Below are 27276 nucleotides of genomic sequence, written 5' to 3' on the forward strand. Positions count from 1 at the left end.
TACCATGCTGTTTTTGTCACTATTGCTTTGTAATATAGTTTGAAATCTGGTATCGCTATACCGCCTGATTCACACTTCCTGTTTAGAATTGCTTTTGCTATTCTGGGTCTTTTATTTTTCCATATGAATTTCATGATTGCTTTGTCAATTTCTACAAGATATGCCGTTGGGATTTTGATTGGCATTGCATTAAACCTATAGAGAACTTTTGGTAATATCGCCATTTTGATGATGTTAGTTCTGCCTATCCATGAACAGGGTATGTTTTTCCATCTTCTAAGATCTTCATCAACTTCTCTCTTTAGGGTTCTGTAGTTTTCATTATATAAATCTTTCACCTCTTTTGTTAGGTTAATTCCCAAGTATTTTATTTTTTTTGAGGATATCGTGAATGGAGTGTTTTTCCTCATTTCCGTTTCAGAAGTTTTGTCGCTGATATACAGAAATGCCTTTGATTTATGCGTGTTGATTTTATATCCTGCCACTTTGCTGAATTCATTTATTAGTTCTAGTAGTTTCTTTGTAGACCCTTTTGGGTCTTCTAGGTATAGAATCATGTCATCTGCAAATAGTGATAATTTAAGTTCTTCTTTTCCAATTTTTATGCCTTTAATTTCTTTCGTCTGTCTAATTGCTCTGGACAGTGTTTCGAGAACTATATTGAATAGAAGTGGAGATAGAGGGCATCCCTGTCTTGTTCCGGATTTTAGAGGGAATGCCTTCAACTTTTGTCCATTCAGAATGATGCTAGCCTGAGGCTTAGCATAGATAGCTTTTACAATGTCAAGGTAGGTTCCTGTTATCCCTAATTTTTCTAATGTTTTGAACATAAAGGGATGCTGTACTTTGTCAAATGCTTTCTCTGCATCTATCGAGATGATCATATGGTTCTTATCTTTAAGTCTATTGATGTGGTGAATAACATTTATTGATTTCCGTATGTTGAACCATCCTTGCATCCCAGGGATGAATCCTACTTGGTCATGGTGCACAATTTTTTTGATGTGTTTTTGTATTCGATTCGCCAGAATTTTATTGAGGATTTTTGCATCTAGGTTCATTAGAGATATTGGTCTGTAGTTTTCTTTCTTTGAGGTGTCTTTGTCTGGTTTCGGAATCAGGGTGATATTGGCCTCATAGAATGAATTTGGAAGAGCTCCCTCTTTTTCTATTTCCTGAAATAACTTGAAAAGTATTGGTTTTAATTCTTCTTTAAAGGTTTTGTAAAACTCCGCTGTATATCCATCCGGTCCTGGGCTTTTCTTGGTTGGTAGTCTTTTGATGGCTTCTTCAATTTCATCCATTGATATTGGTCTGTTCAAATTGTGTGTATCCTCCTGACTCAGTCTGGGCAAATCATATGACTTAAGAAATTTATCGATGTCTTCACTATCTTCTATTTTGTTGGAATATAGGTTTTCAAAATAATTTCTAATTGTCTTCTGTATTTCTGTAGGATCTGTTGTAATATTGCCTTTTTCATCCCGTATGTTAGTAATTTGAGTTCTCTCTCTTCTTCTCTTCGTTAGCATGGCTAAAGGTCTGTCGATCTTATTTATTTTTTCAAAGAACCAACTTTTAGTTTTGTTAATTTTTTCAATAGTTTCTTTTGTTTCAATTTCATTGATTTCCGCTCTAATTTTAATTATTTCTAGCCTTCTGCTACATTTGCTGTTGTTTTGCTCTTCCTTTTCTAGGGCTTTGAGATGAAGTGTGAGCTCATTTATTTGTTGGTTTTTTCTTTTTTTGAGGAATGACCACCAGGCGATGAATTTTCCTCTTAAAACTGCTTTCATTGTGTCCCATAGATTCCGATATGTTGTGTCTGTATTTTCATTTATCTCTAAGAATTTTTTAATTTCCTCCTTTATGTCTTCTGTAACCCATTGATCATTCAGTAACATATTGTTCATTTTCCATGTGATGTAGGATTTTTCCTTCCTTCTTTTATCATTGATTTCCAGTTTCATTCCATTATGATCAGATAAAATGCATGGTATTATCTCCACCCCTTTATATTTACTGAGGGTTGCCCTATGGCATAATATATGGTCTATTTTTGAGAAGGATCCATGTGCTGCTGAGAAAAAAGTATATCCACTTGATGATGGTTGATATATTCTATATATGTCAGTTAAGTCTAGGTTGTTGATTGTGATATTGAGTTCTATAGTTTCTTTATTCAATTTTTGTTTGGAGGATCTGTCCAATGGTGAAAGAGGTGTGTTGAAGTCACCCATAATTATTGTGTTGTGGTCTATTTGATTCTTGAACTTGAGGAGAGTTTGTTTTATGAATGTCGCAGCACCATTGTTTGGTGCATAAATATTGATAATTGTTATGTCTTGTTGGTGAATGGATCCTTTTAACAGTATATAATGACCTTCTTTATCCCTTTTGATTAACTTAGTCTTGAAGTCGATTTTATTCGATATGAGGATGGCCACTCCTGCTTGCTTACGAGAACTGTGTGCGTGGTATATTTTTTCCCATCCTTTCACCTTCAGCCTCTGTATGTCTTTTCCAATCAGATGTGTCTCCTGGAGGCAGCATATTGTTGGATTTGTCTTTTTAATCCATGATACCAGCCTATGTCGCTTTATTGGAGAGTTTAGGCCGTTAACATTCAGAGTTACTATTGATATATGGTTTGAACTTCCATCCATATTTGAATGTTTATCCTTTTTTTTTTTTTAAATATTTAGTTTGTTTCTCCGTGATTATCTTTCCCCTCGCCCTCTGTCTTTATTGAGGCACTTCCCACTTATGGTTTTGGTTATTGTTTTTCATTTCTTCCTCGTGTAGTGTTTTGCTCAAAATGCTTTGCAATGCAGGTTTTCTGGCTGCAAATTCTTTTAACTTTTGTTTATCATGAAAGATCTTTATTTCGTTGTCATACCTGAAGCTTAATTTTGCTGGATACAGAATTCTTGGTTGGCATCCATTGTCTTTCAGTGTTTGAAATACATTGTTCCATGACCTTCTTGCTTTCAGTGTCTGTGATGAAAAGTCCGTTGTTAACCGTATTGGTTTACCCCTGAATGTAATCTGTCTCCTTTCTCTTGTAGCTTTTAATATTTTCTCTTTGTTCTGTATATTGGATATCTTCATAACAATGTGTCTTGGCGTTGGTCTGCTGTGATTTTGTGTGCTCGGTGTCCTGTATGCATCTTCAATTTGTATATCTGTTTCCTTTTTTATTTCTGGAAAGTTTTCTGTAATTATTTCATTCAGCAGGTTTCTCATTCCCTTGGTGTGAATCTCTGTACCTTCCTCTATCCCGATGACTCGTAAGTTTGGTTTTTTCATGTTATCGCATAACTCTTGGATGATTTTCTCGTGATTTTTTACCAGCCTTTCTGAGTTGGCTAGACTCTTTTCAAGATGGTATATTTTGTCTTCATTATCTGACATTCTGGTTTCTACTTGTTCCACTCTGTTAGTGATACTCTCAATTGAGTTTTTAATTTGGTTTATCGTTTCCTTCATTTCTAGAATTATTGTTTGATTATTTTTTATAATCTCTATCTCCTTATAAAGATGCTTAACTTCTTCTTTTAGCTGTTTATGTAACTCATTCTCAATGTGTTCTTTCGCTGCTTGAATTTGCTGTCTTGTATCCTCTTTGAGGTTCCATTCCATCTGTCTAAGGTGTTCCTTGAGGTCTTTATATGACCATTTTTCTGATGACTCTAGGTCCTCCTGAATATTTAGGCTGTCCTGCATTGCTTGTACTCCTCTTCTTCCTTGCTTCTTGAAGCTGCTCATGTTGCTTCTTGTTCTGGTTGACTGCTGGGTTACTGTTTATTCCTATAAATTTATTTGATGCTAGGGAGGAAAGGTATTAGAAGGGAAGGGAAGAAGTCACTAAGGAGAATGAGAGTAGGCAGGTAGAATTCAAGGAAGGGGGGATAAGAAAAATGAAAAGACAAAAGAAGAAAGAAATAGGAACTAAAAAAGAACAAAAATTTAAAAAAGTATTAATAATAATTAAAAAAATTAAAATTGAGATTAGAAGAGAAAGAAGAAAAAAGAGAGAAAAGAAAGAAAAAAACAAGATAGAAAAATGAAGATGAAAGAAAAACCCCAATCAGAAAAAAAAAACAACAACAACAACAACAATAATAAAAAAGACTAATAAATGCCGTCTTAGAGTTTGATTAACTTCTCTTCCACTAGGTGGCGCTGTGCCCCCCAGGTCACGTCTTTCCCGTCAGTACGCGGGAACCAATCACTGTGCAGCAGCTCCTCCCAGACTGGGCGAGTCTCCAATCCTGAGTGCCTAGGGCCTCCTCTTGTGTCCAAACACTTCCACTTTTCCTCTAACCAGGCCCCTCTCACCACAATACTGGCTACAGGCCAGGTCTGCTGCTCCCGGGAGCCCTGTTTTCATGAATGGCTGGGCTCACTGCTCCATATTGCCATTCCCTCAGACCCTAAGCTTGTAGAGCTTGGTGCTGAGAATCCTCAGCGAATTTTGCTTGCCCTCCGGTAGCCACACCCCCGTAGCTGGTGCAAGAGACCTCAGCAGCCAGCTCTGGCGGGAGCGGCAGTCCCACACCACCTCTGACTCCCTCGGGCTGGCTGTAGCACTCTTGGGAGAGCTGGGAGGGGCTCTTAAGGTTTCCCTGATGCGTGGAGAGGGAGAACCAGGAGACCACACACCTGCTGCAGCAGGCTTCAATGAAGTTATCTCCTCCGCCGCAGTCATGCCACGCCAGCCCTCCGCCCCTGTGGTGTCCTCCGCAAACGGCTACAGTTCGCCTCCCCCTGCCGGGCGACCAACGCCACGGGCGGGTCCCCACTGTCACCCAAGCCCCGCCTGAACCCTGCGGCCACTACCCACGAAGGCCCGGCAGGCATCCACCTCCAGGGAATGAGAAGGGCTGACCCGCCGCCTCAGCCGGATAGCTTAATGCTGAGTCGCAGCTGTCTGTCTCAGCTTTTCAGACGCGGTGGTGCGGGGCACGGAACATGGAGGGGCTTACTCACTTCCCGCCGCCATCTTTCTCCTCTCGCTATTTCGGGATGATGGCGGGGTGCTGGCTCGCTCTGTCTGGTGTGTCTCTGCCTCGAGCTCCCACGCCTCTCTCCGCCGCGGTTTCTACAGCCGGCGCTGCCCTATTTGCTCTCTCCGCCCCCGGCGTTCCCGGCTTCTAGCCGCACCGTGGCCCGGTCCGTGTCTTTATGGCTCGCGGCTCCAGCGGCGCCCGGGGCCGGGGAGGCGACGGCCTGACTCCGGCAAGTACCACAGTCCCCAGGCCCCGAGTCCCGGCGGCCACAAACCGACACTTCTAGTAGACCTCCCAGATCCCTGCAGGACCCCTCTTCATGGAATTCTGCTAGAAGTTCCTCAGTGTGAAGACTGCCGCTGTTCCAAAGGGTCTTTTTGATCTCGTTAGTGCGGAGACATTAGAGTCGCTGCTTCCTCCTCGGCGGCCATGCTCCCTCCCGAACCCAGTACCTCTCACATCCTGGGCAAATGCTCTACCACTGAGCCACAACCCCAGCCTTTCTTTAGTCTCTTTTGAAATGAGATCTTACAGTGTGATGTTCTCGAGCTTTTTCTATATTGTAATACCCCAAACTTATTAAAGTATTTTCAATATAGTTCAAATTCTTTAGAGAAATTTTATGGACTTTTTCTTTTTTATCTCTATGGCCCCATTAAAATCTTAGGAACAGTATGGGATTTCTTAAAAAAAAATAGCTATATACATCCTTAAAAAGTTTGCTTACAACTCTAGGCAGGTCATAAAACTCCCAGGGCTCCTTCATTGATGCCTGAGATCACGTGGTAAAAATCTGTGTTCTAGAGTTACCTGAATTCTGCCAAGAAACATAAAATTGCACACATTCAACTTTTCCAGCACTACAGTGTTCCCCTTTATCTGCAGAGGATAGGTTCCAAGACCTCCTTTAGTTTCAGTGCGTGCCTGAAACTAAACCCTGTATACACTATGTTTTTCATACACGTACACACCTATGATAAAAGTTAATTTATAAATTAGGCCCAATAATCAATAATAAAATAGAGCAATTATAATAACATGCTATAAAGTTATTAAAATATTATGAGTTGTTTATTACTGGAATTTCCCAATAAATTTTTCAGAAAATAGTTAACCACAGGAACTGAAGCCTAGAAAGCAAAACTATGAATGAGGGAGACTATCTAAATTTTAAAAATTAGCATTTAAACAAAAATGTTTTATCAAAGAACTTAAAAGACACTGTAAACTTATTTCTCAAACATGTAAAGAACTTGGGATAGTGGATGGCTTGTGACAACAATCAATATGTATTCTCTATTGCATTATCACTCAAACCATGGTGATGACCACCATTACCATTACTCAGTAGTCCCAAGCTCAGCCAAACCAGGGAGTACGGGTATTGGAGGGTTTTCTTGGTGGAAGGTTTCAACCCCCAAACAGGGAGATTTAGGAAATTACAGTAAATTCAATATATTGAGAATTCGGGGTGAGGTCCTATGTTCTTTGTGTATTTACTGCAAATTCTGACCTGTGTGGCAGGGACTGAGACAAGCTGTAAGGGTGGGGGTGATACTTGCACAGGGGGTCCCCTGGCTTCTCTGAAGGTGGATACCTTATTGAGGATGAATATCTCCAAAAGGCAGAAAGCCAAGTCCACCTAATACTTTTTGTGGCTGAGAAACAGATGGAGAGGTTCTCTGTTTCAAGGAGCAGTTTAGGGGCACAGCCGGTGAGCAAATTCCTCAACTGGGCAGTGGGGAAGGCCTGCCCAGTGTCATTGCCTCTCGGGTCCCACTGAAGTCTGGCAACTCTGCTTGGACTCTTCTTGTTTTAATCCATTTCTCCCCATTCCTTGGGACACCAGTCTGGCTCCAAGGCTGTCCACATCAAGAAATGTGTTTGTTGCTGGTTGCCGTGGTGCTCGCCTGTAATCACAGAGACTTGGGAAGCTGAAGCAGGAGGATCTCAAGTTCAAAACTAGCCTCAGCAATTTAGCAAGGCCCTAAGCAACTTAGCCAGACCCCATCTCAAAATAAAAAATAAAAAGGACTTGTGGGGGTGCTGGGGTTGTGGCTCAGTGGTAGAGTGCTTGCCGAGCATGTTTGAGGCACTGGGTTCAATTCTCAGCACCACATTAAGTAAATAATTAATCAAATAAAGATATTGTGTCCAACTACAACTTAAAAAGGGTGTGTGTGTGGGGGGGGGGTGGCTGGGGATGTGGCTCAGTGATCAAGTGCTCCTGGGTTCAATTCCTGGTACCAAGATAAAAGAAAGAAACAAAGAGACAAACGGTGGCGGGGTGGGGGTGGTGGTGGAAGGAGGGGAGAAAGAAAGAAGGTAGGAAGGAAGAAAGGGAGGGAGGGAGGAGGAAAATCCAGGTAGGCAGATGTGTTTGCAAATGGCATATAGCAGACCTAACACTCTTACAGTTTTGCCTCAGCTTCTCTGCTCCCCAGCCTGATGGTCCCCTCCTGAAAGGTGGCTCCTTACTTTTTGGCTGGGGTGAGGTGGGAGCCCAGTGAGAGCCATGGCCATTCTGCTCAGCTCCCATAGCTTCTGAGATTCAGGGAAATCCAGAGCTACAGGTCTGGGCAAGGAAATGGCAGTAATGGTAGAGATGGTGGCAGCCCAGACCGGGGGAATATCCACGCTTGTTTCAGATCATGAGGTCAAATCTGAGGGTGATCCAAAATCAAATCAAATCTTAACCCATGAATCCAAATCACAGCATTTACAGGCGTTGAAATTTGCTCCACCAAATTCCTCTTCTCTCACTCTATGATGGTATTGCTTTCTGACCACAGCTCCTGGATCCATCAAGGTACAATTTCCTCCTAAATACATGTTGGATGAGAGGACATCACATTGGAAATCTGGCTCTGACCTTCAGCCACACCAGTTCTAAGACACAGAGCAGTCTCGGTGTGTCCATTTTCTGAGTACTTTTTTTTGGGGGGTCTCTGTTGTAGGTGTTTTAACAATCACCATGCTAGAAAACAAAAGCATGCCTCAGATACCTGCTCATCCTCTTATTTATGAACACCCTCTGAATTCATGGAGAAAATAATGGCTGTAGAGTACTTTTACCATGTACATTGATGAGTACTGAGAGCCAAGTCCTCCATTCTGAAGTGCATAATTCATTTAGTAATTACTGTTTGAGCATTTATCTAGTGTTCTAGGAACAAGAGATAGAACAGAATAAAGTAAAAAGTTTACCTGTATTGTGCTCACATTCTAGTGGGAGTGGAGAAACAATGGACAAACAAGTAACACATAATATGTTAACATGGACTGAGTATACCCCAAAGGGCTCATATGTTGAAGTTTAATTTCCATTGTGAGGTATTAAGGGAAGAGAAATTGAATTGACTGTTGTTTAAAGGTGAGATCTTTGGGAAGTATTTAGGATCACATGGCAAGAGACAGGGAGTTTGCCTGTGCATCTATCTCTATGTGAATGTGTCTTTGGATTTTTCCAGAAAGGAGACCATCACCAGGATTGGAACTATAGCTCAGGGCTAGCAGACACCATGCATGAGGCCCTGGGTTTCATCCCCAGTACCACAGGGGCAAAAAAATAAAGAAGAAAAAGAAGGCTATCAGTAGATGCCAGCCCTGTATTTTCTGAACTGTGAGCTAAATGAATCTTTTTCTTTATAGAGTTACACAGCCTCTGGTATTTTGTAACAGTAACACAAAACAGACTAGTATAGGTAGTAAGTAGAATGGAAAATATAAATATAAAAATATTGCATATTTTGCATATGTATGTGTGTATGTATCTGTGCATCTCTGTGTGAACTATTTTATATCAGTTAATCAGAGCCTTCTCTCAAAAGGTAATAGTAGAGAAGGACACTGGAGGAAGTGAAAGATGATTCAGGCAGCTTTGTGAGAAGAAATAACAAAATACACAGGCCATGATGCTGAAGACAGATAGTTCAATGGATTAAAAGCATCAAGATTGCTAGTTAAGTGGTATAAATCAAGAACTCGAGATGTAGCTAGTGGCCAAGCATGTGCAAGGACCTGAAATTGATCCACAGTACCAAAAAATAAAAATAAAAAGGTATAAATTACTATATTTTATATATAACCACTATATATTTGTACTGAATGTGCACATGTCCCCCGAATTCATATATTAAAATCCTCACCCCAATGGAGAAGTATTAGAAGACTGGACCTTTGGAAGGTGATTAGGTCATGAGGATTGGGCCATTATAACTGAGATTAGTGCCCTTATAAGGAACCAAAAAGAATAGAGTTCTTCTTTTCCACCAAGTGAGGACACAACAAGATGGCACCACCTATGAAGCAGAAAGCAATCTTCTGGTGCCTTGATCTTGGAGTCCCCAGGCTCCAAAACTGTGAGAAATAAACTTCAGTTGTTTATATGCCCCCCAGTTTAAGGCATTTTTCTACAGCATCCTAAGCAGACTGTGATTCTATTAATTTTATATTTCTATTGTTTTGTATTTCTTCAGGCTGTGAATACTTTGTTCTAGTCATGTTTTTTGTTTTTGTTTTTTGTTTTGTTTTTTTTGCAGCTGTGACCTGACAAGAACAATGAGAGGAAGAAACATTTATTTTGGGGTTCACAGTTTCAGAAGTTTCAGTCCACAGATGGCCAACTCCATCCCTCTGGGCTCCTAGGAAAAGCATGACAATATGGCAGAAAACCATGTTGGAGTAAAGCATCTGGGAACATGGATGATCCCAGGAAGCAGAGAGAGGCTTCTCACACCACAAACTAAATATATACACCAAAGGCACACCCCTAATGACCCACCTCTTCCAGCCTATAGTCACCTCTCAGTTGACCTCTATCAGGGGATTAATGCAATGATTAGATTAAGACTCTCATACCACAATCATTTCACCTCTAAACCTTCTTTCATTGTCTCACCACACATGAGCCGTTGGGGAACACCTCACATCTAAACTATAACAACTTTTTAACTGAATAAATATATATATCCTCCCGTGCTCATGAAATATGAAGACAGTTTCCTGTCAATATGTGAGAGCAGATTTCTAATGTGTCATTTATCAGTTTCCAAAAGAGAGCTGGCAACGCATCTACGTGCAATAGCAGGAAAAGCCCCTTCAGCTCTCAGCCTTCTGAGCAGAGATCTCAAGGTAATTGTAAAAGCACTCTAGCAAAAGCAAAAACTTTTAAAACTTTCCTCCTGGCAGGGCAGCCATGAACTAGAATTGCAAACTTCTGAGAGCTTATTCATTTTCCAAAGTTGAAGCCAATCAGCTGCTGCTGACACTAGACTCTGTGGCCATAGGTAAACCTGGGATTTTTCTCACTGGCCCTGTCACTGATGCCATTTATATCCACCAGAACCTTTCACATGGAAATGCTTGTATCCTTTCTGGTACAGTTAGCTGTCATGCAGTGCATCCTCACATTAGACATTCTGGTCAGGACGTTTAGTATTTCTGGAAGAAACAAAGCTATTTCAATTTCAGCAAATCACACACACACACACACACACACACACACACACACATACAGACAGACACACACACACACACTTACACATAATCAGTTGATGAGGAGAACAGACCTCTTCCAGAATTGGGGATTCACAGTATTTACAATTAAAGTGTGTTTCAAAAGAAAAAAGGATCTCTTCTAGAGTATATGTTACTAAATTATAAATCCAATTGTGTATTTGATTGACATCTAACAGCAAAATAGTTCAGGGCATATTCTAACTTTGCATAATGTTGTGTCCACAATCCAAAGATGCAAACATCAAAGAAGACAAAACACATCTTAAAATTTAAAAGTTGGGATTTAAGGAGGTTTCCATAAAGGATCAGATAAAAAGGATTATTTACTTTAAAAAGTGAGGCTAAAAAGGAAAGGTATCAAATTCTACAAAATCTATAAAACTCTATAAATTAGAAGTGACAGCAAGACCTTGACCCATGCCATGTTTGTTGGTTGACATTTCTCTCATGTTTCCAAACTCATTGATCAGGTTTTTCCCTTAGTTTCCACTGTAAAATATTTTTTTCCCAGTCTTCCTCCACCATTATATTGTGAATTTCTCCAGTAAAGATAGATGTAGTTTTCTATTTCCTGTGCTTGGAAAAAGAGTGTACCACATGGCTTGTCTGAAGTACTGCTTATTGAGCAAATGAAAAAAATGAAGGAGTAAAGAACGGAGAGCTAAGAGCAAGGAATAGAGGTGCTCCCTGTGACATGTTAATATCCTAGTAGAGCAAGCAAAAGAGGGCTGGTTATGCCACTATCACAAAATAGATATGACTCAAGAAGATACACAGGCTAAAAATAGCCTGGGGTTATGGCTCAGTGGCAGAGCACTTACCTAATGTGTGAGGCACTGGGTTTGATTCTCAGCACTGCATATAAATAAATACAATAAAAAGGTCCATTGACAACTAAAAAATAATTTAAAATAGAAAGGATTTAAGTAAGCTAATGAATACCCATTGCATAATAGATCATTCAAAGGAAACTAGGAATATAAAATATATATTATGCCATTAAGCTATGTGCATCCAGAGAGATGAACAAAGGTGATTATGCCAGGTATATAGAGAGCACTCCATACGAGTTTTTTGGTCTTGCTTCATGGACAAGGACAAATAGTCTTGGGTCCATCAAGGGATGTTCCTGGCAGTGGAAGATGCTTCTTTGGAAAGATTGCTATTTTCCAATGGAGAAGAAGCTGTTTTCTCAGCAGCCCTGTCTTTTCCACATGTTTGGTGAGATGTTGTGATAGTAGGAGCAAATGTGACTCCATTTTGTTTTATGACTTCATCCTGTAAAACAACCATGCCAAGTAGAAGAGTCATGACTGGGGCAAGATGTTCTTTTCCTTTTGCTATAGAAACCTTTAAGAACACGGAACTACTAATGGGGTATTGTTTCTGTAACTAGGGTAACGGGGCTCTGTTTCTGTAACTGGGGTGACTGGGCTAACTGTGATGGGTTAGGCTTCCCTCCACTTGACTGCACTGTCCCGCTTCTGTAACCTGGCTAGACCCCCCCGAACATCCCTTTTGCGGTTTTCAGGCGCATAAGGAGTGCCCTTGCAATTGTTTGGGGCTGATCAGGGGAACAGCTTTATGTTCCGGTGTGCTTCAATAAAGGCTTGATTCGATTATACGTGAGTGGTCTGGAAGTCAGTTTATGAAACCCTGGGACAAAGCTTGAACTATAACAATGTGACCTGCCTTTGTGATACTAAGAGTTGGAACAGAGAGAATCTTGCATGAAGCACCACCCAGAGAAAGATGAACAGTTCTTAGACACCATTTTCTCCCACATCAGTCTTCTCCTCAGCCTGATTTAATTCCTCCCCAATATTCCTTGTATCTGCCTGATCCCCTTTTCCAGCTTGACCTTAGCCTTGACTCTGGGGTCTTAGTTCCTGGATCACCAACAGTTTTATTTGGTCATTAAATCATCTTTAATCGGAACTGCTCTGCCTTAAATTAAAAACATTACCTAAAATAAAACCATCAGTTCTTCCCACCTGTATTAGTCAGGGTTCTCTAGAGGAGCAGAGTCAACAGGAAGTATGAAGGGGATCTGTTGGATTGGCTGTCTCATCCAGAACCTGGATAGTCAGTCCACAATGGCCATCTGCAGGCAGGAGACCTGGAAGAACCCGTAGCTTGCAGTCCAAGAGACTGAAGCCCCAGAACAAGAGGGATCAACAGTGCTACCCCAGTCCAGGACCAAAGGCTTCTGGAAACTCCCTGGAGAATCACTGGCAGAAAACGTTTTGGAAGAGTGAAGAAGGGAGAGTCTGATATCCTCAGGTGATTGCAGCAGCAATCAGGAACCTGTTCAAGAAGAATTGAGCTTGCATCTGCTGCTGCTTCCCTTGTTCTTCCAAGTTTTATTCCATCCCAGCCACCATCCTATTGGACAGTGCTGCCGGAGCTTAGAGAGGGTCTCCACTTCAATTCGGAGCTATCCCACATGCCAATCATTCCTAGACACACCCTCATTGACACACCCAGAACCCTCTTAATCATTGGCATCTCTTAATTCAATCAAGTTGACAATTCAAATAAACCATCACACTACCCTTCAGTGGGTGCCTGATCTCCAGTCTGTGGTCTCCTTCCCAAGCCTTGTCCAAGTCCCTCACCATCTTCAACAGCATCATGTGCAACATCTAGGAAGTCTCATGGGGAAATTTACCATTCCTCAGTGACCTCTCAACCCAGGAACTAAGACCCCAGAGTCAAGGGTAAGGTCAAGCAGGAGAAGGGGATGAGGTAGATCCAAGAAACATTGGGGAGGATTTAAATCAGGCTGAGGAGAAGACTGATGTGGGAGAAAATGGTGTCTAAGTACAGTTTGTTTTGCTCTGCGTGGTTCTTCCTGCAAGATTCTGTCTGTTTCAACTCTTAGTATCACAAAGCAGGTCACATCAGACCTCTTAACCTCTCAATCTGGTTTAATTCCTTAAACTCAGATTCCAATTTACTGATAAATTAAGTGAAGACTGTTTGTAAAGTTGCATCTTTGCTTTCTAATCTGCCACAGTATTCCTCAAATGGTGTATTTTGAAGCAATATTTAGGCAATAATTGAATTTATAGAAATTAGGTGTGCACATATGCGTCATCTTCCCATTACATTTCAATGTCCTTAGGGACAATTTCTTTTTCTTTTCTTAAATGTCCAGGTGTCTAGCATCTTGCCTCGTACATAGTTACTTACTCATAGTTGCTGAATGGATGAATGAAAAAAAGTCAATGAGGAAAAACAATTTGCTTTGCTTTCTTCAACAGCAGTAAGGCAATGTGTACAGGAGGCTACAATTAATGCTTTGGGGGGAAATCTGACTAACACATCTTAAGAGTTTACAAAGCAAATTTGCAAATTTGCTAAGAAACCTCAATTTGATCTCATTCTTTGACTCTCCACATCTATCAGTCAGATGGGGGTCAGGAGGCTTTGCATGGAGCAGCATATCATGAGTAGATTTTGTGTAAGGATTATCAGGTTTGACATTGACAGTTAATAACACTGTCAGGTCTTGTCAGTTTTGTTTATGTGCCTATGTCTCTTGGGTACACAATGAAAATGATAGAAAGTGACTTTAATTAGAGCCCCAAAAGTGAAGTACATATTTGATGCTTAGAATTTGGTGCAGCAGACATGAGTGAAACTTTATTCTCACCCCCTCAATTTTCTTACATCTAATTCAAGGCCTGGTTATGCATGAGGGCAATTCAAGGGAATAATATTGCATTTGGAAATTTGGAGAGCTATTGGATCTGTACGAAGTAGAAAGGATATCCTCCCACACTATTAACTTAATTTTCTTTATGTATTAACTTGGGACCCAAGAAGGGCATACAATGCATTTCCATGTATTTCAAATAGGGAAGGAATGTTTATTCTAATTAGTTAATCATAGATGAGCATGGAAACTGAGAAAAGAGTTAACTAGAGTGGTTATTAGTTAAAACTATGGGCAGCAATATTTAATCAAGTAGTGTATTCATAACAAGATTCTTGAATCTCCGCTATACATTTGGCCCTCCATAACTGCAAGTTCTGCATCCAAAAATCTAACCATCTGAGCATTGAAAATATTCAGAAAAAAAATTTTCATCTGTACTGAATACATATAGAATTTGTGTCTTGTCATTAGTCCCTAAATAATACAGCATAATGACTATTTATGTGGCATTTACATTGTAATAGATATTACAAGTGATCTAAAGATGATTTAAAGTATGCAGAAGGATGTATATAAGCTCTATGCAAATACTGTGCCATTTTACATAAGGGATTAGAACATCCACAGATATTGGTACCCAAAGGACATTCTGGAAAAAATCCCCTGCAGACTTTGAGGTGACTTATAATTTGCTGCATGATAGTAAGAGGCATCATTAGTGTTCAGCAGAATGAATTATTTGCTTGAGAAGTAGTTGACATCTTGGATGTGACACAATGATGGGTTAGTCGCATTTCCTGGAGTCCCAAGCATTCCTTAGCTATGGCTGTGTGGCCCCCACCTTGTCTCTTCTTCTGCTTTAGTCTCTTTCTCTTTGTGTGAAGGCTGATGTCAAATTCAGAAGCTTTGTCTGAATGTGTTCACAGAAAAGTTCATGGCCAAAGTCAGACACATTTAGCACTACTCTAAAGTCAGTCCTGAATGGAGTTGGGGGAGCCTAGTGCCAGAAAAAATGCTTGTAAAATTCCAATGCCAATCATAATCCCAAAAGGTGGATTCAGTCATAAATGCCATCATCCTGAGTGGGGAAATCCTGAAAGACGAAATCCCTTAAGTCTAAAATCCTGAAAGATTAAAATCCCAAATGTTGAAATCCTGAAAGCCAAATCCAACAATTTCCATGGAGGAAAAAAAAGAGGACATGGTATCATGTCTTTTGGGATTATGACAGACACCACATAATTTATTGGAGTAAATTTTTATTTTGTACATTGTCATAAAGATAAAGCCTTAGCAAGAGAAGTCAGTTCACATATATTTTCCAAATGATATTAGGGACTCAAATTACTATTTTTCACATCTATGTACATAGATGTCAATTTATTGGTATAAAGCTGCTGAAAAAGTGAGACATATAACAAGTTATGAAAACATTTTATAGATATAATGTTTTAATATGTGGTTCAGTTCTTTTTTTTTATAACCCTTTACAACCTGAAATTCTTCTTTATAATGTTCATCATACATTATAATATATTGTAAGCCTGACCCTCTTCTCTTTCGTCTGGATTGCAATCTCCATGAAGGACAGATGAATCAACTCTGCCCTTTGCTTCTTTTTATTTCTAATAATAATACCTGATCCTCTCCAGTAAATTTTATAAATGAACTTAAATAATTTTTTGAAAATATGCAGCGTACTATATACACTGTTAACATGTCAGCACTATTTTTCATGATTCACTGTGCTAGGTACTTCATCTCTGCATCACTTCCAGTACTGAAAGTATAAATGGTTTAAAGATATTTCATTTTATGCACTTTTTGCAGATTTGATTCCACAAAAGTATATTATTATTATAGTATTCACTTTTTTTCGAGCATTGTGTATCTTCGAAAAATGAAACTTCCTCAATAAATGAAGAGGTGCTCTTTCTGTACATCTGCATTTGTGAAAGATAAAATTTCTTGATATCTCTGCTCTTTGGGTGACTCCACATATGGAGGTAGTCAATCAAGGCTTTTGATCCAACTCGTAAAAGCAATTAGGTTGTCCTTCAGGGTATTTCGTATGACCACTGTTATAAATCAGGGTGAACACATTTACCAACATTTTACCTTTTCACCTATTTCTTTATGAATACATTTCATCTGTTCATAACTGTATCTATGTGACTGTCATCAGTATACCCATGTTTATGCTTGCAAAACATACATGTTATTATTTATTACCCATTTTGTTATGTAAAGTGGTCTATGAAGTGTCTGTCATGTTTTATGTTTCTTAAATAAGACTTTCAAAAATCACTTTCAGAGCTAGTTCTTAAAGTGTCTTGATGTATAAAGATGTAAATATATGAATTTACATATATGAATGCCTACTCATCTTTTTCATTCTCATTTCCCCTATGTCTTATTTTCCTCGTCTACCTGTTTTTAATTCTCTTTTTGGTTATTAGATTGTTGGTATTTATATATTCTATCTAAAATTCTATTTGGACCAAAGTATGGTTTAATTATAACAATAGCATATTTACAAGGCTATAGTGACAACTAGCATTAGCATTTCCAAAAATTTTAAGTAAAAGTGAATTACAAAATGTGTAGCAGAAAATAACATGCTTTAAATAACATCTCCCCATAGAATTTAGAATATAGGGTTCCTTAGAGAACTGAGCCATATTTGTGGTCTCTGGTCTAGAAAACAAGGTTGCAAATTAAATTCTTCCTCAAACTAAGGGGAACCTTAAAGATGTTTACTTTTAGATTTGGACAGATTTATTTCAGCCCAATCTTCACTCTGGGCAATTTCATCTTCCAACCTGTTCTTTGTCGGTCTTTTCATTGCCCTACAATTTCATTTTTCCTCTTCCTCTAGTGTATCTGATGCTCAACTATTTTTAGGCATTTTATGGATCACCCTTGGAACCTTGGAATATTGATTGATGAATCCTATTGGGTTCTTATTCAGAAACACCTATTTCTAGGAATTGGAACCTGACAATACCATATATATTTTGCTTCTTTCCAACTTCTTGCCTGGGGAAGAGGGAAAGGGAATGCAGTCACTATGTGGGAGTGAGGGGATACAGCCTCCAGGGAGCACTCTGCTGAGTGACAAGGCTAGAGCCCTCTGGAGAGTGGTTTGCTGGGGAGATGGCAGGGCAGTTCCTCCTCAGCTCTAACTCCCAATGCCCAGAGGGGCAACCTGGGCTCAGCTCCCTGTGGATGTGTCTCTCCCCATCCAGAGCAATTGGGGCAATGGGCAAGGAAAGGCTCTGTGAACCATTTTTATCACTCACTGCTGTGACCTTGAAGTAACCCAGGAGACCTTGGGCTGGTACCCAGGAGCCATACTTTCTTCTTGCTTTTGTATAAGAGAAGGATAATATGTCCTTAGGACTTTCCTGTTATGAAAGAGTCAGCAAACAACAGGAATCTTTTTCATTTGCTTGAACATGGTTTGTTGCTGCCAAAAGTAGTACAGACCCTGAAGGAGGCTGGAGCTGTTAAAAACAGCAGGGCATTAGGGAGAGGCATTTGAATCTTAGCTCCATTGTGTAATGGGCTGTATGTTGTTGGCAAGGAATCAACCTCCCAGAGTCCTTTTTGGACCTGTAAATGGCTCTAGCAGTAGCTCTAACAATGAGCTAATGAATGCAGAGGGCCAGCCTGGCGCCTCAGTGGACATTAGCCTCCCTTTGTACCCTATTTGCCTTTGCAGGGGAAAAATTATGGGTGAGTGATAAGAATTGGAAAAACAAAATTAGTCTCCATGATCCAGCAACTAGCACTTTCAGAGGATACTGCTATAGGTTTATCCCCTTTGAAGATCATATTGAAGTTTATCCCCATTGTGAGATATTAAGACGTGGGACCAGGTGGAACCTTTAAGAGCTAATTAGGGCTTTGCGCTCAAGAATGGATCAATCCATTCATGGGTTATCTCAAGAGAGTCTGCTATAAAAGCTCATTTGGGCAGGTCTCCCATGCTCTCTGCCTCTCACCATGTGATGCCCTTGCTTCCTCAGGACCCTGCCATCAAGAAGTTATTACTAGATGCAGTCCATAGACTTTGGACCAGAATCAGAGTCAAAATAAACCACTTTTGCTTATAAATTAACCATCTGTGGTATTGTGTTGTTAGTAGCAGAAAATGGATAAATATACCAGCTAATGCATTTGGAGCCAAGCTAGCATCCCCACCATGCACTGACTATCAGGTGAGAGCCTCTAAGCCTTCTTATGCATGAAATCAATGTTACAAATTGTGAGAGCCTCTAAGCCTTCTTGTGCATGAGATCAATGTTACAAATTTCCCTGTCTACTCCAAAAAGTACTTGTTATGGTTTAGTTATTAGTTGTTCCCCAAAAGCTCATGTATGAGACAATACAAGGTTTACAGGTGAAATAATTGAGTTATGAGAACCTTAACCCAATTAGTGCATTAATCCCCTGATAGGGAATAACAAAGTGGTGACTGCAGAAAGGCAGGATGTGGTCAGAGGAGGTGGGTCACTGGGGGCATACTTTGGCGGTATATATATTTTGTGAGCTCAGCCTCGTCTCTCTGCTTCATGGTATGATATCCTGAGTCAGTTTTCTCTGCCACACTCTTCCACCATGATGTTCTGCCTCACCTTGAGCCTCGAGGAATGAAGCCAGCATTCTAAGGACTGAGACCTCGGAAATTTTGAGCCCCCAAATCAACTTTTCCTCCTTGAAATTGTTCTTGCCAGATCATTCATTTACAGCAGTGAAAAAACTGACTTTTAAATGTATCCCAATTCCTTTTTTAGTTAGGAAATGGAAACCCAGAAGAGAAGGAACATCCATGTACTTAAGGTCACCTATCTGGCAACTAAAGATTTGGACCTAAAACTCAACCAATCTGGACTTAGTCTCATCAAGCATGCATGCTCCTCTATGCCTTCTGGGTATCAGGTGCCAGACTTTCTAAATTGTTCTATTTTTCTTTAAAGCAATGATCCCTACTTAAAATATTTACTTATTTGTTGGCACTCTCTCCTCCTTTGTAAGGTAAGCTCCCCTGGGGCAGAAACCTAGGCTGTTTGGTTGTCCATTTTTTTTTTCCCCAAGCGCCTACAGTTCCTGGCATCTATACTGTAGCATCTATAAGGATTTGTGGAATAAATGGATTTCTACAGTAATGAGGATGGATCAGCTTTTCCAGGAAATAAACTTGTACCTTGACAGGGACTTTTCTTTAGGGAAAGATCATAGCAAGTTGTTTGTAGAGTGGTTGAAGAATCTTTGCACTTCTTCAAACCACCTTTCTCAGGTCACCACCTGTGAACCCTAAGTGGTAGGCCTGAAATCCATGATGTAATTTAGTGGTGATTCTCATGGAGGACAGAGCAACTTTCCTGGAAGGCTACTTGGAATGACTTGGGAAAAGAGCTCAGCAATAGTAGCTTTTAGTGATTCTCAATCACTTCCCCTGCCACCATGCGAACTTCCTTAGGCCTGTCATTTTTCTTCCATTATTTCCTTTATTTTCTGAAAATCAGTTTTCAGTAACAACTTGACAGTTAATGCATCAGATAGTCTGGAGTATTTGAGAATGGTGGAGGGCTGCACCACATTAAAAGGGAGATTAATCCTTATGATGAAATTTATTGGAATGCAATTAGTGAGCTCTGTATATATGTATACAGCTCTGTATATATGCATTGAGAAACTTAAATCAGAATTAAGCCCTTCCCCCTCTTTTTAGTCCCCCAATTTAAGTCTAACGCCATAATTAGGACCAATCGGTTTAATCAAAACTTCCTTGAATTCTCCGCCTGGGAGTGGAAGGAGGAATTGAATCCTATATTTGCTTCTTTATGTTTCCACTAGTACATTCCCCACCCTGTTCTGTTCTTAGTATTTTCTTCCAACCCATATCTTCTCCAATTCTTTCCCGCCTTTCCCTAAATCCTGAAGGATTCAAAAGTGATGAGAAGCGACCCCGCCTTCTAATGAATATTCAACAGTAAGGAGCTGGGAGGAAGTTAAGAAAAACCCTGCAAGAAATTCAACGTGAGTCGGCCTGCCACCGGCTCTAGCCCGCCGCCCCCACCGTCCTTTAAAAAACAGCAAACAATAGTCCAGCCCCGGGTCCTGGAAGCCGAGCTCGCGGCTGAGAAGGATCCCCGCGGAACCGTTTGCCGCCAGTGAAACGTGGCATCTGCCCAGCCCTCCAAAGCCAATCTGAACTCCGGCCAACCAGGCGACAGTCAGACGGATTAAACGATTCGGGACCGAGCGGCCAGAAGGTCCCTGCCTTTGTCGTGCAAATGAGGAGGGATTGGGGGGCTCTCGGGGTGGCGCGCACCCCGGGGGAAGTTTCTGAGCCTCTGGTGTTCGGTAACTTTTTCCCCATTTTGAACTCGGCGCGGGATTGTTAGATCCTTCCTAGGACCCCGCTGCTGACGTGGGAGGAATGCTGAGAAAGGTAAGTGGTATTTCTTTGCGTGTGGTCGCCCTTCCCGCACTTTTGGAAGAGGGACAAACCAAACAGCCTGTGGTCCAAATTCTGTGTTGTAGAACACTTTTTTTCTGAAACGAGGATGGAAGGAAATGAAGCTCAGAGGATCTGGACAAGCTACCAGGGCAGAGCAGTCGGTGTAGTGGAGGTTTGAAAAGTTGTCACGGCCCCAGCAGGTGCAAGGGGGCGAGAGTGCCGAGCAGCGCCAGGCTGGCGGAGCACAAAGCCCGGGCTGCGGCGCGGTTGCGTTGCCATGGCAGCGGGGGCGGGGCCGGGCCGCGGCGTGCCCGGGTTGCCGGGCGACGGTGGGGGCGCGGGCGCCGGCGCAGGCGCTGGGGACCCCGATGTCTCGGTGGGCTTCTCTACCCAGGTTGAGCCAGCCCGTCTGAGGTTTCCTTAGCCACTTCTCCCCCTCCTTGTAGACTCTGTTGGCAGCCACTTGTCCAGTGGCGAGGCAGTCAGGCTTATAGGCTAACACCTTCTTAATGACATAATACATAATGCTTTTGAAAATATTTGAACTGTGGTCTCACGGAGGCATAAAAAGATGGCAATCCTTTCTAAAGTAAAAAAGAAAGTCATTCTGTTTACTTTTCTAGCAAACATTCCTTAATTATTAATTATTTAAAAATAATAAAATAAAGAACCTAGGTTGTATCCATGAAAACGAATTGACCTTTAGTGTCTTTCAAATATCTTAACAAATCTTTGCAAGAGAAAAGCACATCCAGCAGCTATCAAGTCCTGCATTAAAAAAAAAAAAAATCAGTTTTACTGTTGCATCTTACAATGTTTTAGATGCTACTTTCACAAAACATAGAAGAGAATCAATTTCATTTCATTTCACTGTGAGCTTCCTTACATGTAAAAGTGCCAGATAATGTTGACTTATTAGTTCAAAGATTGTTTTAGCCATACACTATAAAAAAGGGTAAGAATTTGAATTATCTTTTCCAGAGCAATGATTGACAGCTACAATACTACTTTTTTTAACTTTTTATTTTTATCTTCCTATAATTAAAGGTATCTTTTGTTATTTTAATTAGTTTTTCCAGAGTTTAATAGTGTTTGCCAAAGATACTGATAGGTTTTTTGTTTGTTGGTTTGTTTTTGGTACCAGGGATTGAACCCAGGGGTGCTTAAGCATTGAGCTACATCCCCAGCCTTTTTTATTTTTTATTTTGAGACAGGGTCTGACTAAGTTGCTTAGCCTCAGCTAAATTGCTGAGGCTGGCTTTGAATTTGGAATCCTCCTGCCTCAGCCTCTGGGATTATAGGCATGCTCATAAGGTCCAGCTGTTATCAGTTCTTACACTCTTAACACTGATATGTTAGGTTCCATAGCAGTTTGTTTGTTTGATTTACTGGAGGTGGTACCTAGGGCTTTCAGTATGCTAGGCAAGCACTCTACTACTGAGTACCTCCGCAGCCCTATTTATCTTAATTTGAGATAGGGTCTCCCTAAATTGCCCAGGCTGGCCTTAAAATTGGGATCCTCCTGCCTCAGCCCCCAGGCAGCTAGAATTACTGGTTGATTTCTTTTCTCTGCTTCTATTTTTGTCTATGTCTTACTTATGTGTTCCTAAATTCATTTCTTAAACATAATAGATGGTGCCAGACTCAAGAGAAGAGGGGTAAGTGGTGAGAGAGACATAGAAAGTTTAATTAGAAACAGTTTAGAGTGAAGGAAAGGCCAGGAAGCAGTTATAATCCACTATGATGCATTCTTGTATGGAGATGTCATCAGCATGGCCCCTGGTAGAAAACCCAAGCTATGGGTTTTAAATAGGATATAAAATGTTTTTCAGTGCATTATCTTAGTTGAACTCCACAACAACCATACAAGAATTCATATTACCATTCGTTTTTAATGTATGAGAAAACAGAAACTCAGAGATAGTGACTTGATCAGAGTGTCCCAGAAAGAGGGGCACATTTGATGGTTAGTTTTATACCACTGCAAACAAGTTGCAATGGTTTTTGAGCTTTGGGAGACTGGGTCTGTTTCTCACCAGACCTGGAGGTGCTGCTGGGTGCAAGGTGCCTTCCCTCCCTCTCACTTCCTCAAGACTCCTCTTCTGTATGGGAAGAGGATGAGGGAAACTCTTTTCAAAGACAAGTAAAGAAATAAATAGGGCAGAAGAAAGGAAGAGATGGAGAAGGGCTCCATAAAGCAAAAGAAAGCAGAAGGAAAGAGTGAAGGAAAGTGGTCAAAAAAGGAACAATGCTTGGGCTGGGGATGTGGCTCAAGCGGTAGCGCGCTTGCCTGGCATGCGCGGGGCGCTAGGTTCGATCCTCAGCACCACACAAAAATAAATAAAGATGTTGTGTCCACTGAAAGCTAAAAAATAAATATTAAAAAACTCTCTCTTTAAAAAAAAAATAAAAATAAAAAAAAAGAACAATGTTAAAAAATGGGAGTGAGGGGAGAGTGAAAGGCAGCAGAAACATTTTGGCCTATTAGTCAGTTCCAGCAGCTGTGGCAAAGTACCACAGACCAGGGGGCTTAAATAATTGGCATTGATTGTCTCACGGTTCTGGAAACTAGAAGTCCAAGATCAAAATGTTGGCAAGGTTGTTTCTTCAGAGATCTCCCTCCTTGGCTTACAGATGGTGCCTTGTCCCTGTCCTCACATGTTGTCCTTCTATTTTGTCTGTATGCTAATCTTCTCTTTATGAGGACATCAGTCATATTGGATTAGAGCCCACCCCAATGGCCTCATTTCATCTTAATTACCTCTTCAAAGGTCTTGTGTTCAAATACAGTCACATTCTGAGATACCTGGGGTTAGTGTATGAATTTAAGAATAAGGAAGGTGATACCCGCCTGTCACTCTGAAGACAAAACCTACTGACTCATTTTTCTTTTCATCTTTAAATTTTTTTTTGCTTTAGTTGCAGATGGACATGATACCTCTATTTTATTTATTCATTTTTATGTGATGCTGAGGATCGAACCCAGTGCCTCATACATACTAGGCAAGCACTCTACCACAGTGCCACAACCACAGCCCTCATTATTATTCTCACTAATTCTATTCTATAGTTGAGCAAATTGTGGCCATTTTTTTTACATTAGTAAATTCTACTGGATATCTCCTTTTATCCAGAAATGAATTCTTGTAATTTGCTTGCTTCATACTTCATTTCCACTCTCACCTCTGCAGGTTAGTTTCAAACCTTGGGAAGTTTTTGACAACGGCAGATAGAGCTGAATGATGACCCCTGTTTCCAGCTAGGTATGACGGGTCTTTCTGCCACTTTTGAGCTGTGGAGTGATGTGAGTCTATTTACTGCCTGTGCAGCATGATAAGCCTGATAAGAATGAAACAGCCATAATGTAATCATACAGACAGCAAAGCACAGAATTTATGAGCATCTTAGGCATGAAGATAAGCTAGGGCAATTCTACTTAGATGGCAGTTTCCGTGCATATTTCTAATGAGATATGTTGGCATAGTGTTTCAGACTGCTTGTGAAAGGTAGCCAGAAAAATCTGAAGGTTTTCTCTGAGGCAATGAATAATGAATACTGTTATAATTGGAATGTGTTGCAAAGACTCAAATCATTAAAATATGTGGTCATACAATAACAGGCCTAGAGAGAGGCCTGCGAGTCTTGTGGCCAGTGCCTGGCCTTAGGTGAACAACACAGAAGCTGCTTTGTAAAAGTAGGAATCAAGACTAGACTTTGAGATGGACAAAGAAGTTTCCAGAGTCTTCCACCATATGTTTCCCTGTTCACCAGACACCAGAGTCTCAAAATATTTGTGTTTGTCTCCTTAACTTCCTTCATTTCTTCAAACTCTGCCTTCAGAAAAGATGGTATGTAGTTGTCTATTCTTGTTCTTTTGATATCTTGTCATTTGCAAAAAGAGTTTTAGTAAGTCAATCGTTGGTTCTTTTTCAAAAGTTGAATTGAAGCTCTGTGCATTGTTTTAGGAATCTACAGTCCCTCAATTCAAGTGTCCTTCTTCGCCTCTTGAATTCTGGAGTTGTGATTTCTGTCCTCATTGCACTTCCCCAAGGCCTTCCCCCTTGATGACCATCCTATCTACCTGTAAGTGTGAGGCCCCAGACAATTCTGGAATATCCCTGTTGAAGAATGCTGTTCCTATGTACTAGGTGGGACTTTTTCAAGGAATACCAAAAGCTTTCGAAATGTGCTCTTTGGATACAATCCAGGAGCTTTCCTTGATGTGTGATTTCAGAAACTTGTGTGCAAAAGCTATTGTGATACCAGCCAAAAAAAGAATGCCTGTTTCTCAGAGCAGTGCGTACTTAATTAGTACAGGGATCAGGGCCAGTATGAAGAGGTTGAAAAGTCAGTTTGGAAAGTTGGTGTGAGTCCCTGAAGAGCAGAACCATATATTTCTCCTTCTTCTTTGAATCAAACATTTGCTTAACTAGTCAGCTGTGCAAATCCCTGGGCACGGCTTCAGGAGGTGGGTCAATCCATTTAGTCACTGCTTCTGTAGACACTATTAATTAAATGTTCACCTGATATGAAAGAACAGAAGAGCCACACTCAAATGTACAGCGAGTGAGGAAAAAGGGCTAGTCCTGGCTGTTGATGACTTCCCTGGATTTTGGCACAGCGACATAACCCCTCAATGCTGATGCCACTGAAGAAGGTAATGGCATCGAAGTGGCTTGGAAGTTCCCAAACACTCCATAAGCATGTGTCAATCACTTAAAATGCACTGGAGAGACAAGAGGTCATGGACTTTTCCTACAGTAGTTTATAACCTGGTTCATGTAAAAGGACATGAGATCAAGAAAGTTAGATATTATTTTTTTTTCAGCACTGGGGGTTGAACCCAGGCCCTACTCAGATGCTGAGCCACACCCTAATGCCATATCCTGCTTTTCCACTCAGAGTCACACTCTCATCCAATGGAGGTGGGTAGAAAAGACCTACCTCTGAGTGTGTTTAAACCAGGGTGAACCTAGTTATAGGATTCTAAGTCTCTGTCTTCCTGGGGAAATTTACAAGGGTCTGAAGGAAATTAAAGAAGAGGTGAGCTGAAGGAGCAGAGAACAGAGCCATCTTTACTCTTTCTTTATTATTGGTAATACAGTAGTAAATCATTGAATAGCCCCCCACCCACACACACACATACACACAAACACACACAACTGCTCAAAGAGAATGTTCACTTGGGGGAGGGAGGAGGAGGAGAATAGAGAAGACAATAGAATGAATTAGACATAACTTTCCTACGTTATACACAAATACACAACCAGCATCATGTATAACCACAAGAATGGCATGTTATACTCCCTGCGTGCATAGTGTATCAAAATACCTTCTACTGTCATGTATAACTAAAAAGAACAAATAAAAAAAGAGTGTTCAATTTAAGGGCAGAATACATAGGCAGTTTAAGCATAAAGACTATGTTGAGCTGGGCACGGTGATGAATGCCTGTAATCCCAGCAGTTTGGGAGACTGAGGCAGGAGGATCACAAGCTCAAAGCCAGCCTCAGCGACTTAGTGAGGCCCTAAGCAACTAAGGGCGACCCTGTTTCACAATAAAAAAGAAAAAGTGTTGCAGATGTGGCTCAATGGTTAAGCATCCCTGGGTTTAAATCCCTGATACCTAAAAAATGAATTTAAAAAATAGGGGCTGGGATTATGGCTAGCGGTAGAGCACTCGCCTAGTACGGGCGGGACCTGGGTTCGATCCTCAGCACCACATAAAAATAATGGCATGGTGTTGTGTCCATCTACACCTAAAAGATAAATATTTTAAAAATAAATAAATAAATAAATAAATAGACTATGTTGAGGGCAAGAGCAGGGCAGAAAGGGGAAAGATACTGATCTAGCACCCCAGATGGTGACAAAAGAAAGGGCAACAGTCAGTGGCCCATATCCTGTGACTAATGGAAGAAAACACACACAGCCAGCCCTGGAGTACAGACGTGCTCACTGGGCTTAGCCTGAGCTCCCCACTCTTCACTCATGGAGCTCAGTTCCCTGCTGTGGGATGATCAGCAGTGATCTGGAGCTGTAGGGGTCACACCCAGATGGGAGCATGGGGATCTGCCATTCCATCATTCCTGGCTTTTCAAGTTGGAATGATAAATTCTGTTCTTGGATGTTAGGTCTGCAGGGTAGTTTTTTTTTTTTTTTTACTTTAGTATGTTAGAGTTTCATGTTTCTATTAGGTATGTGGGGCTGACAGGTACCTATTCATCATATATCCTAAATCTGAGGAAAATACATGCAAAATTCCAAAAAAGTGAAATATGTTTTTGTTGCACAAAACCTTTGAACCATGTAAATTAAGACAATTGAGAATTTTATCTGGATGCTGAGGCATGGAGCAGCAGAGAGGGCCAGAGGAGCATCCGGAGAGCTGAGCCAGAGTCTGGCCTCTCACAGGGATTTCCAAATGTTTAGCAAGCCAAATCCCTAGAAGTGGTGGTTGCTTTAATCTGCAAGGAAAGATCTGATTTGTTTCTGAGGTCTCTCAGTTTTCTGGAATTCGGCTCTTTCTAAAAACCAGCCTAAAATGGAAGATGTCTTCCCTCAGGATCCCAAACACTTTTCAAATGTCAGTCTCTTTGTCTTTTATGAAT

The sequence above is a fragment of the Spermophilus citellus genome (genome assembly GCF_964194105.1).
Source record: "Spermophilus citellus genome assembly, chromosome: 1".
NCBI classification, from domain to species: Eukaryota; Metazoa; Chordata; class Mammalia; order Rodentia; family Sciuridae; genus Spermophilus; species Spermophilus citellus.